This window comes from Ixodes scapularis, unplaced genomic scaffold (assembly GCF_016920785.2).
Source record: "Ixodes scapularis isolate PalLabHiFi unplaced genomic scaffold, ASM1692078v2 PGA_scaffold12__126_contigs__length_90152505, whole genome shotgun sequence".
Lineage (NCBI taxonomy): Eukaryota > Metazoa > Arthropoda > Arachnida > Ixodida > Ixodidae > Ixodes > Ixodes scapularis.
In genome coordinates, this window is record NW_024609838.1 from 56,669,588 (window position 1) to 56,679,649 (window position 10,062).

Below are 10,062 nucleotides of genomic sequence, written 5' to 3' on the forward strand. Positions count from 1 at the left end.
CAAAATCTCCAGACATTCAAGTGTTTTCATTGCTCTAGTGTGTATAGTATGCATGTATTTCTGTTGCCTCGAGATACATAGGCAGTTTCGTAATTTGGCACTGGATATATTAATTAACTGGCACCTATAAAATAACATCAAGAACAATCTTATTCAGAAACCACCTTAGTGCCTCTTTAAATAAAAACACTAAGATAAATACTGCTTCCTGACATATATTGTATGTTTTAGGAAAGCCATGCCCCTCACGACAACTCACATTCATTAGAAAAAAACGTTTCTAGACACAATACCTTTTCCGAATCGTCTTTGTCATGCACATAGCATAAGAAGTAGAAGCCCAGAAACCACTATCGCAAAATTTGTTTCCGATTGAAGATCTAAATAGATATTACATACCAGGCACCTGTGCATCCGTGTTTACCCGTCCAGTGCCAGGCTGAGACATGTTCATAGGGGTTACAGGTGCATCTGAAATTTTATAAAATGCTGTTCTTGTTACATCGAGTCGGTTCACAGGAGACCACTGGTCAAATCGGTTTAATCAATTCGGAGCCCGGCGTTCGTCAGCCCGCGCTCCCCGAGCCTCGAGCGCTCAGTGCCCACGCTCCTCGAGTGGCCACGAGCTGATAAGCGCCAGTCTGTCAGTCAGTACATAACAGTTCTCAGCTTTGATGTTATTTCGAAGGATATGAAAACTTTATCATTCACAAAATAAAACTCACCGTGGTGTTGCTGCCACAGTGTTGCCGCCGCTAGAGGGACATCATTGGCACCTGAAATTGACAAGCAATTTTGTACAAAATGCTGAATGCTATAAAAATATTTAAAAAGGTGAGAAAGAAATGAGTCAAATCTATCGAATGCCACTTAAGCTGCAAGATATACCTGCAGGCCGGATGCTTGAGTGAGGTGTCCTGCTCCTGTATAGAGAGCACTGGGGGACGCTGTGGACACCTGAAACCAAAAGAGTTGGGCAAAATGTTCGCATATGGTGTGTGCACTGGTGGACCCAAGTCATCACCTCAAATTGAAAACAGATTCTCTACAAAATGCTGAATGTTAACAGGAAATTCAAGAAAATGTGAGAAAGAAAGGAGTCGAATCCATAAAACATAACTTTAGCTGCAAGATCTACCTGTAGGCTGGATGCTCGGGCGGGACATCATCCCGTTCGTGTGGGATGCGTGTACAAGCGGGACATTGTCGAGACCTGGAATCAAAATTAAATTATCTACAGAACACTCACCTTGTGCACAAGCAGTTACCTATGTACTGTGGCTGCATGCGTGAATACTGGGCATGTGCTTGGGATGTGGCTTGGGACGTGACTGTTTCGTACAGGGCTGCAGAGGAATTAGTCACACTTACTCAATCCATGTACCAGAACATGCACTGAAGAGACATAAGGTATACACACCAGAGTGATGCAGAGGTGACTTAGAGAAGTTGGCACCTGGAAAAGGAGGAATAGTTGGTAGTAAGCCGTTTGAAGTTACACTAGATGTTTTCAAAGAATTATTTTTTTCAACCACAATAGAGCATCGCCAACAATGCACGATGCCATACCTGTTTTTTTCCGTGGCTGGGGTGGCGTGGGTGGTTTTGGTGGTTCATATTCATCGTCGGAACCTGTAGTGTCGGTGCTGTCATCATAGTCAAAAGGAAAAGTCGGACGGCGTTTTCGCTTGCCACGACCTAGCTCTTCTTCACTAGTGAAGTCTGACGTATACTCCAGGGGCTGAAGTTTCTCCAGCGCCTTCTCATATGTGTCTGAAAGAAATTTACGCATTGAGAACTGGAAAGAATTTAGAGCAAAAAAGCACTTACCAGCCCAGTCCTTGATCAGGCATTTGACCTGCATCCAACTGTCTTGTGGTTTGACGCCTTCGATTGTCATTCGACGACGCTTGTTAGGATTTTTTTCCTTAGGCCAAAATGTCGTTTAAGTGTTTTCAACGAGCCATGTTTTGTGAATAATGGCCAAGCTGTGATCTTCTTCAGGAAATGCTACAAAAGCAAACTTGTCACCTGAGCGAAGCAGGAAAGGCAAGCATTTGCATGTCCACCGAGTTATTTTTCCCTCTTTAATGCAGCATACTAAAACCGAACTAGCTTGTCCAGTTCATCTACAAACAATATCATAAACTAGATTATTAATAAACAAGCAGCCATAAAAAAGTTTCACTGTAGGTGCACCATTGGAATAACGGCAAATGTGTTTGCCAATGGGAGTCTCACACATTTCACTGCAATTTCTGAAAGTGGCCAGAAGTGAATGTCAGACAGTTCAGATGCAAGGAAGATGTTCAGCAATGATGAACTGCAGGGAAAGCTGTAAAGGTCTTCTAGACTCTGGTACCTCCTTCCAACCAACACTGGTTGATAGTTCACTGCAATGCGTGCAATGTTTTCAACCTTGATGATACTCTTGTCTTTTAACATGCAAGTGCAGTCTTTTTTGTTTGTTTTGATAGTGATGCCAGCAGGAAACGTCACTGTCTTGTACTGAGGTCCAATGCATCCGAGCGGCAATGGTCGACCTTCATGCCTTGCTGTCAGCTTGAAACTTTCTCCTCCAAGGAATACAGAGGAGACGGGTGGAGTCGACGCTGCCGACTCTCCAGTGTTGACAGCAGGAGGTGCAACCAAAAATCGTTCTTCTACGATTCGATTGTAGACTTGCTGCAAGGGCCTTTCTGGTTTGCGTACATAGCTTTTGAGTTTACGCATGTAATTTTCGAATGGGAAAGCACTATAGTTGTGAAGAGGTCCATGAACTCTTACGTCGCTTGCCACATGAATCAAGCCATGAACATTGTGAGAGACTGCATGTCTACCATATAGTGTTATGTAGGTCTCAACAAAATGCCTTAAGAGCCTTTCTGCATACCCTAAGTGCTCTCTACAGAGTAATGGGCTGCAAAGTATGGTGACTGCACAGTTAAGTGTCATGAAGTTGTCCATCAGAGGCTTGGGGATCCTTGACCTCAGCACCGCTGGCCCCGTGTAAAGTACAAGCAAGCGAAATTCTGACGCTTTCCACCTATCAATGTCGGACAAGCTGCGTGGCTTCCGAGACATGTCTGATGGTACATAGTGCCTCATTTCAATGTTAGCTCCCGACACAGAATCTCTTGATGCACTTCCAATGCGGTAGGTTTTATCACCTTTCAGCCAAAGGAGTACAAGTTTGCGCACAACACCCAGACAGATGAGGTGCATATAGTCAAGTGGCACCTGGTCAACAATATCTATGGGAAGTTCTTTTAAGATAGTTTCCATGATGTGGTGGTCCTCTTGCTCTGCACGCCTAAAGCTAGCATTTGTTCCTAATGGAGCATCAAGATCAGGGAAGCACATTCGTCCCCGCACAAATTCTCCTTCAGTCGTGCACTTCGAGCAACTGAAGTGGCCGCTGTGCCCTTTGGTGCCAAGAATGTATGACTTGGCAGGCGCGTCGCAGATTATTGCTCCAACTTGCACTCGGAAGACCCTGTTGCCAATAGCAACACCTTCAGAGAGAACACCTTTCAGGTCAGACACAAACGGACTAAGGAAGACATTTGACTGAAGAGCCTTACACCGGCCATGATAGACACCAACTGGAAATGGGTCACTGCCTGCACAGTTAGCAGCTTGGCAGAGAATGGGCCAGAACTGATCCCGCATGCTTTTCGTCAATGGTAGTCCATCTACATTCACATGAAGGATTATTGGATCCGGTATATTGCGCACAGGTTGCAGCGCTGCCCTGAGCCCCTCACTCAAGCCTAAATGGCAGTAATGGCCGGAATCCATGGGCCTCACATTATCAGTGACTCTTGGTGTAGACAAAAGTGCCCTGGCACATGTTGGGAGGTCTGAGAAACAAGAATGCGAGTGCAGTATCTTCAGGAGCTTTGTAACGGTATCATGAGGAACAGCCCCCTCCACGCTCCACCGCCGCAGCTTTTCCTTGAAACGTGAAACGTCGGATTCCTCTGATTCAGACAATTCATCACACTCGACATTCCTTCGATTGTCTCTTTCTAAATGGTGTTCACGACTGTAAGGCAAGCCTTCCGAATCTACAGGGACGCCTCGTCTCGAGTGAATGGCGCTTGCACCGAAGACCGGTTCCGGAGTATCAGGCACAGTCTCAGAAAAACGGCACGTTGTCAGGACAGCTTGCTGATACGAGAGACGTGATGGTTCTGCAATTAGTTCCGGCGATCCCGCGTGTTTTTGCGGCGCTCCTGCAACTAGTTCCGGCGACCCAGCGGGCCTTTCTACAGAAGCCTCATCCAAAGCTTCAGCTGAGCACATTGCATTTTCTCTACTAACTGACAGTATAAGTTTGAGATCGCTTTCCGCCGCACGACGAACGCGCCGATAAGCTGTTGTTCTGGGTAGAGCAGCCATATTGTCCATATCTACGATCTTCGAGTGGTTCGCCTTGTCTTGCAACAGCCAAGCTCTGCGAACGATGGAAATGTAACACTTTCATTACTCGGCCTAAAGTCATGCCACTTAATACGGAGTATTAGCAAAGCGTTACTGTTGACTATTGCGAGCGCGGTAGCCCTCTGGCCGCGCGCTGCTTCAAAGGGGGCGCGCGAGCCTCAATACCGCTGTGGCGGATCAGGGGACCGGTTTGGTAAAAATCCCGACTGTCGCTCCAAACAAAACATTAAATCATACTTACTTCCTCCAGCCATGGTGGCTAGTGAGTTGTCAGGTTAGCGCAGTAGCACGGTAGCACGGTAGCACGGCAGCACGGCAGCACGGCAGCACTCCGCGCTGTAGTCGGCAGTAGGACTGCAGCTTTCCCGCGCGCACGCTATTAATGATGATGATCATTGCACAGCGGTGGCGATTGAAAGCTCTGCCTGAATTACTTAATTTCACTAATGTAATTATCAATATTTTATTAAAAAATAATTTGTAAAAATATATAAGTATATAGAATAAAAAATGATTAATGTGAAATTAAAAATAGAAACTAACCGAGTTTTAGGACCGTTTCGGTTTCGCCATAGTTCCGCTTTCGAATGTATTTAAAGCGGTTCATTTTTTAACATAATTTTTGTTCTTGTGTGCCTGAGAATTTAAAAGAGCTGCCTTTAGGCTTTTTACTATCGCTCTTGCTCTTGGTGTGTCTGCGAAGCAACGCGAGTGATTCTGTTGGCGACAAGACTCAAGAAATACGATAGGTCGCTTTTTCTGTTTTTGGCTCCCTCCGTTCGCCGTGGTTGCACGCCGGCACATTTATTGCGGAGAAAGGGCGGTGCAATTTGTAGGGGCGCGTACGCCGACTGTACGGCAAGCGCGGATGATCAAAACCCAAAATAACTTGAAACTGATTCTTCTAACGGCTAAACCAAAAGCGACGATTGCAATACGAGCCACGATCTTGTGCGGTGACAGTGCGTAAAGCCGCTGCTGTAATCGTCAAAAAAAAAATGCGTGTCCTGATCACAGTCGCGCTGAGACGTGTTCCGGATTATGCCGCCCCGGACATCCGTGGGACGTCCGCAGGACGTCAGCAATAGGACGTGGGACGTTCGCACGTTTTTAGGACGTCCGACGGACGTTTGGTGTTGTCTGGGGAGGGGAGGTTACTGAGGGCCACGTGTTCTCGGGGGGGGGGGTCACGTGACCTCGGGGGTCACGTGCCCCCTCAGAGGTCACGTGACCTCGGGAGGGGGTCACGTGACTCCCCAGGTCACGTGACCCCCGGGTCACGTGACCAAAATTTTTCCCCTAGATTTAGCGGGGAAATTTTTTCCGCTAGATTTAGCGGGGAAAGTTTTCCGCTAGATTTAGCGGGGAAATTTTTCCGCTAGATTTAGCGGGGAAATTTTTTCCGCTAGATTTAGCGGGGAAATTTTCCCGCTAGATTTAGCGGGGAAATTTTTTCCGCTAGATTTAGCGGGGAAAGTTTTCCGCTAGATTTAGCTGGGAAATTTTTTCCGCTACATTTAGCGGGGAAATTTTTTCCGCTAGGATTCAGCGGGGAAAGTTTTCCGCTAGATTTAGCGGGAAAATTTTTTCCGCTAGATTTGACGGGGAAATTTTCCCGCTAGATTTAGCGGGGAAATTTTTCCGCTAGATTTAGCGGGGAACTTCTTTCCGCTAGATTTAGCGGGGAAAGTTTTCCGCTAGATTTAGCGGGAAAATTTTTTCCGCTAGATTTGACGGGGAAATTTTTCCGCTAGATTTAGCGGGGAAATTTTTTCCGCTAGATTTAGCGGGGAAATTTTTTCCGCTAGATTTAGCGGGGAAATTTTTCCGCTAGATTTAGCGGGGAAATTTTTTCCGCTAGATTTAGCGGGGAAATTTTTTCCGCTAGATTTAGCGGGGAAATTTTTTCCGCTAGATTTAGCGGGGAAATTTTTCCGCTAGATTTAGCGGGGAAATTTTTTCCGCTAGATTTAGCGGGGAAATTTACCCATAATGCACCGCGCGGTTACGCCGACGCCGACGGCGACGGCGACGGCGACGGCGACGGCGACGCCGCTCAAGCCGGGAACGGGCCCCTAAGAGCTGCGCTCTAAAAAGTGAAAGCCGTTTACAACTCCCTGTAACGCCGAATTAGAGCGCAGCTCTTGAGGAGGAGGAGGGAAGGGTACTGGGGGGTGAAGTGACCTTGGGGGGGTCACGTGACCTTGGGGAGTCACGTGACCATGCCGATGATGTCATCAGTGACGTCACTGATGACGTCATCAGTGACGATGACGATGCGGACTCCGATGACGTCATCAGCGATGATGACGATGCGGATGTCGGTGACGTCATCAGTGACGTCACTGATGACGTCATCTGTGATGATGACGATGCGGATGCCCCCCCCCCCCCCCCCCGAAGTCACGTGACCCTGGGGGTGGTCACGTGACCTGGGGGTGTCACGTGACTTCGGGGGGGGGGTCACGTGACTTTGGGTGTCACGTGACCTTGGTTACGCCGACGGCGACGCCGCTCAAGCCGGGAACGGGCCCCTAAGAGTTGCGCTCTAAAACACATCATTTTGGGGGTGCAAAAGAAATTGTAAGGCATATCTTTGTTTGTATTGTCCTATTACGCATCGCAGGCACGTAGCCAGGGGGAGGCTTATGAGGCCCGCCCCCCCCCCCCCGATATCTTCCATTTTGCATGGGTCCTCCTCTCCCCCCTCCCCCTCATACAGCGTTTTGTTATGAGGGGGCCCCCCCCTGAAACAAAATCCTGGCTACGTGCCTGACGCATCGACTCCAACTTAATGCGGAGTCGACCCACCCTGTTGATAAATTTAATGCCTGCCAGGTAATTTGTTTTGCATTCAGTTAATATATCAGTATTCAGTTAGGTATCCCAAGTCATTAGTCGTTGAGATGCAGTCTCTCTGCAAGTCAGTCATGTTTAACATTCATAAAACTGCTTATCAAATAATGGCACTGTCGAGGACATGTACTCGGCTCGAGCAATCGCTGTGCACAAGCTGGTCGTGTGGATGAAGACAGCAAACATCCCGGTTGAAACGTCCTTCCTCGCAATGGAGCTCAAGACTAGGTCAGGGCCCCACTCACAAACGTCTATACTTTGCATGTCTTTAAGCTGGACCACTTTTGACACTACAAGCCATCGCAGCAAAAACAGTGTGATACATGATTATAAGCTCGACGTACCATGGCATCCAACTAGAAGGTCACATGGCTTGCAGCTTCTGCCGTGGTTAACTTGAAACTGAGATAGTTTGGAATAATGCTCCCGGTTTTTAGTGTTGCCCGGCACGGTTAACAATTTGGTGATATAGTGCTGCATTGAAAAATCTGCATTCGTGACTGTATCACCTTATGAATGCATGCTAGCTATTAAACTCTCCATTCTGCAGAGAAATGAAATGCACTTTGCTTCCAATTGCAGCTACTTCTGGAACTTCATGGTATGAAGCACCTTATGGCTGCAAGCTCTGACCGATCTTGTTCTCTGGTCTGCGCAGGCCCATTGCAGGGAGTCACTGCGAGAGCCTCACCAGCGGTTCCTGCCCATGGTCGTTCTAAATTTTTTTGTTGTAGGTATGCATCCTTTCTGTCTTCCCCTTAATTGTACTCGGGCGTTTCCTTTTCATTGTCGCAGATTTGCCTCAAAATTGGTTCAGCACAAAAATGGATGCTGTACAACTGTATCCCGCATATTTTGTTCAAGATAACTCTTCTTTGCGAAAGTTAGATTTTTTTTCATGAAGGTTAGTCTTTTTTGTTTTTATTCACAAATTTATTTGAGTTTCCATGGGCAACACTAAAACAGTATGCCAAGGGCAAGGACAAGTTCACTGCTCTAACTTGTTCTCAACTGACTGCAAGAAATTTTGTTAATGTCGTGAAACCTCTTTCCAGCACTTGCTTTGCAGCATGGAAACAAATTATACATGGGACATACTCTTCTTTAGACTGCTTGCTCATTCTGCAGGTCTGGATAGATGTCGTGCTACTGGAGAGCAGGCGAATTCGATTGTTGGTTTTGCCATTGCTTTTTTTTAGCCGTTGTCTTAATAGTTCTTGTAAATTTAAAAATTTTCCTAAAAAGCAAGTCTGCAAGAATATCTATTTTGACTAGTTAGCTGAAAATAATGATCTAGTACCCTTTAGTCAGTAAAATAGATAGTGTGTGCCGCTGTTAGTGTCAAGTAGAGATGCACGCTTTTTAGGCATTTTGCGCAGAGTGGTACCCATTTTTATTGGTTAGCCTCTTGGTGCGCCAACTAAACTCTTTCTATCCAGACACCTGCCCTTTGCTTTTATTTGGCAGGCTCTGGCAATAAAATAATATAGTGTTATTCCTCGGTGGCTTAAAAACCTAAAGAAAGAAGTTTCTCCATGTTTAAATGAAACTTTTATAAAGGCAAAAAGGAATTAAGCCAGTAGCAGACGACACATAGCCTCAGCAGTGCTCCGCGCCAACAGCGTTGCGTCAAAATAGCGGTCGTCTCCTTTTTGCTGCCTTCTCTCTCTCCTTCGGCGCTCTCCTCCTTTTCCTCCTCTCCGGCACCTTTGTCACCACACCCACTGGCTAAACTCTCCCACTATACGGCTCTGCATTGCAGTAGTAGGTTTTTTTTATAGTCTTTAGAGTTAAATGTGAATATTTGACAGAAATCTCCCAGGTTGGGGTGAAAGAGGGTTAAATGAATGCATGTGATCATTCGCCTTAACTCGGTACCCATCATTTCAAGGCCTGTGTGGCCTTGTCCTGGGGTGTGTCTATGACTGTGGCTGTAAAGGAGCAGTTTTTTAATAGGTACAAGTACAAAGTATAAAAACAAAAGGATCTATGTGCTGATCATGAAAGAATATGCTAGCCATTCTAATGTAGCTCTGCCAAGTACTTGATTGTGATTTGTTTTTTATTTCCAGCTACTTGGTTGCCTCAAGATCTGGAGATCCTAGTGGCCACAAGCTTGGACTCAATCTTCTTCTGTGGTCCGGCCGGGACCATGGGGGAGGTAATCCCAGCAACAAGAGCATCACAGTATCTCCCTGCCTGTGACTTTCGATTGGCATCATGACAAGGGAGTCCTCGTGCCACCAAGTGTTAGGTATGCTACTCGAAATAAGCATTCTTACCTATTCTTGAAGTGAAACAGCAAAAGCACTACTAAGCCTAAAATGCAAAAAAACATTCAAATCTCGGGTTGGATGGAGTTCCAATTACAAAAAGGCGTCTGCAGACATGATTCACATAACTTCCCGCAGATGGCTTCGCTAGTGCCATACCCAAACAAATTCTTAAAATAATCATTGTGTTACGTTGGTGTCATTAATCTTATGTACCTACCCCACCCAGCAGTCGGGAGATGTGAAATATAAAAAAGTGGGAACTTGCACATTGTCAGCTCTGCAAAGATAATATATTGAACCGACCATAGCACGTTCAACTTAAGAAAGCAATTCAGTGCAGGCCTAGTTTTAAGCTTCACATATTTGTTATTGCCCTTCATAATAAAGTAAAAACTGCTTAAGTTGTGGCCCACTACAGGCTTTCTATTAGTGTTAAAAAGTGTTATGGCGGTTTAAACAGCTCGCTCCAAATATTTTCTTGAAA

The 10,062-nt window shown here is 46.1% G+C and overlaps 2 long non-coding RNA genes across 2 annotated transcripts; both read right to left on the reverse strand.

Moving 5' to 3' along the window:
• Nucleotides 1-440: 440 nt before the first annotated feature.
• On the reverse strand, nucleotides 441-933 carry LOC120837006. Its single transcript, XR_005714784.1, has 3 exons — nucleotides 889-933; nucleotides 726-776; nucleotides 441-471 (listed from the first exon to the last, which is right to left on the reverse strand). It is a non-coding gene; the product is annotated as an uncharacterized LOC120837006 (long non-coding RNA).
• A 365-nt stretch (nucleotides 934-1,298) lies between these two features.
• LOC120837014 lies at nucleotides 1,299-1,649 on the reverse strand. Its single transcript, XR_005714785.3, has 3 exons — nucleotides 1,570-1,649; nucleotides 1,421-1,456; nucleotides 1,299-1,346 (listed from the first exon to the last, which is right to left on the reverse strand). It is a non-coding gene; the product is annotated as an uncharacterized LOC120837014 (long non-coding RNA).
• Between the last annotated feature and the right edge of the window lie 8,413 nt (nucleotides 1,650-10,062).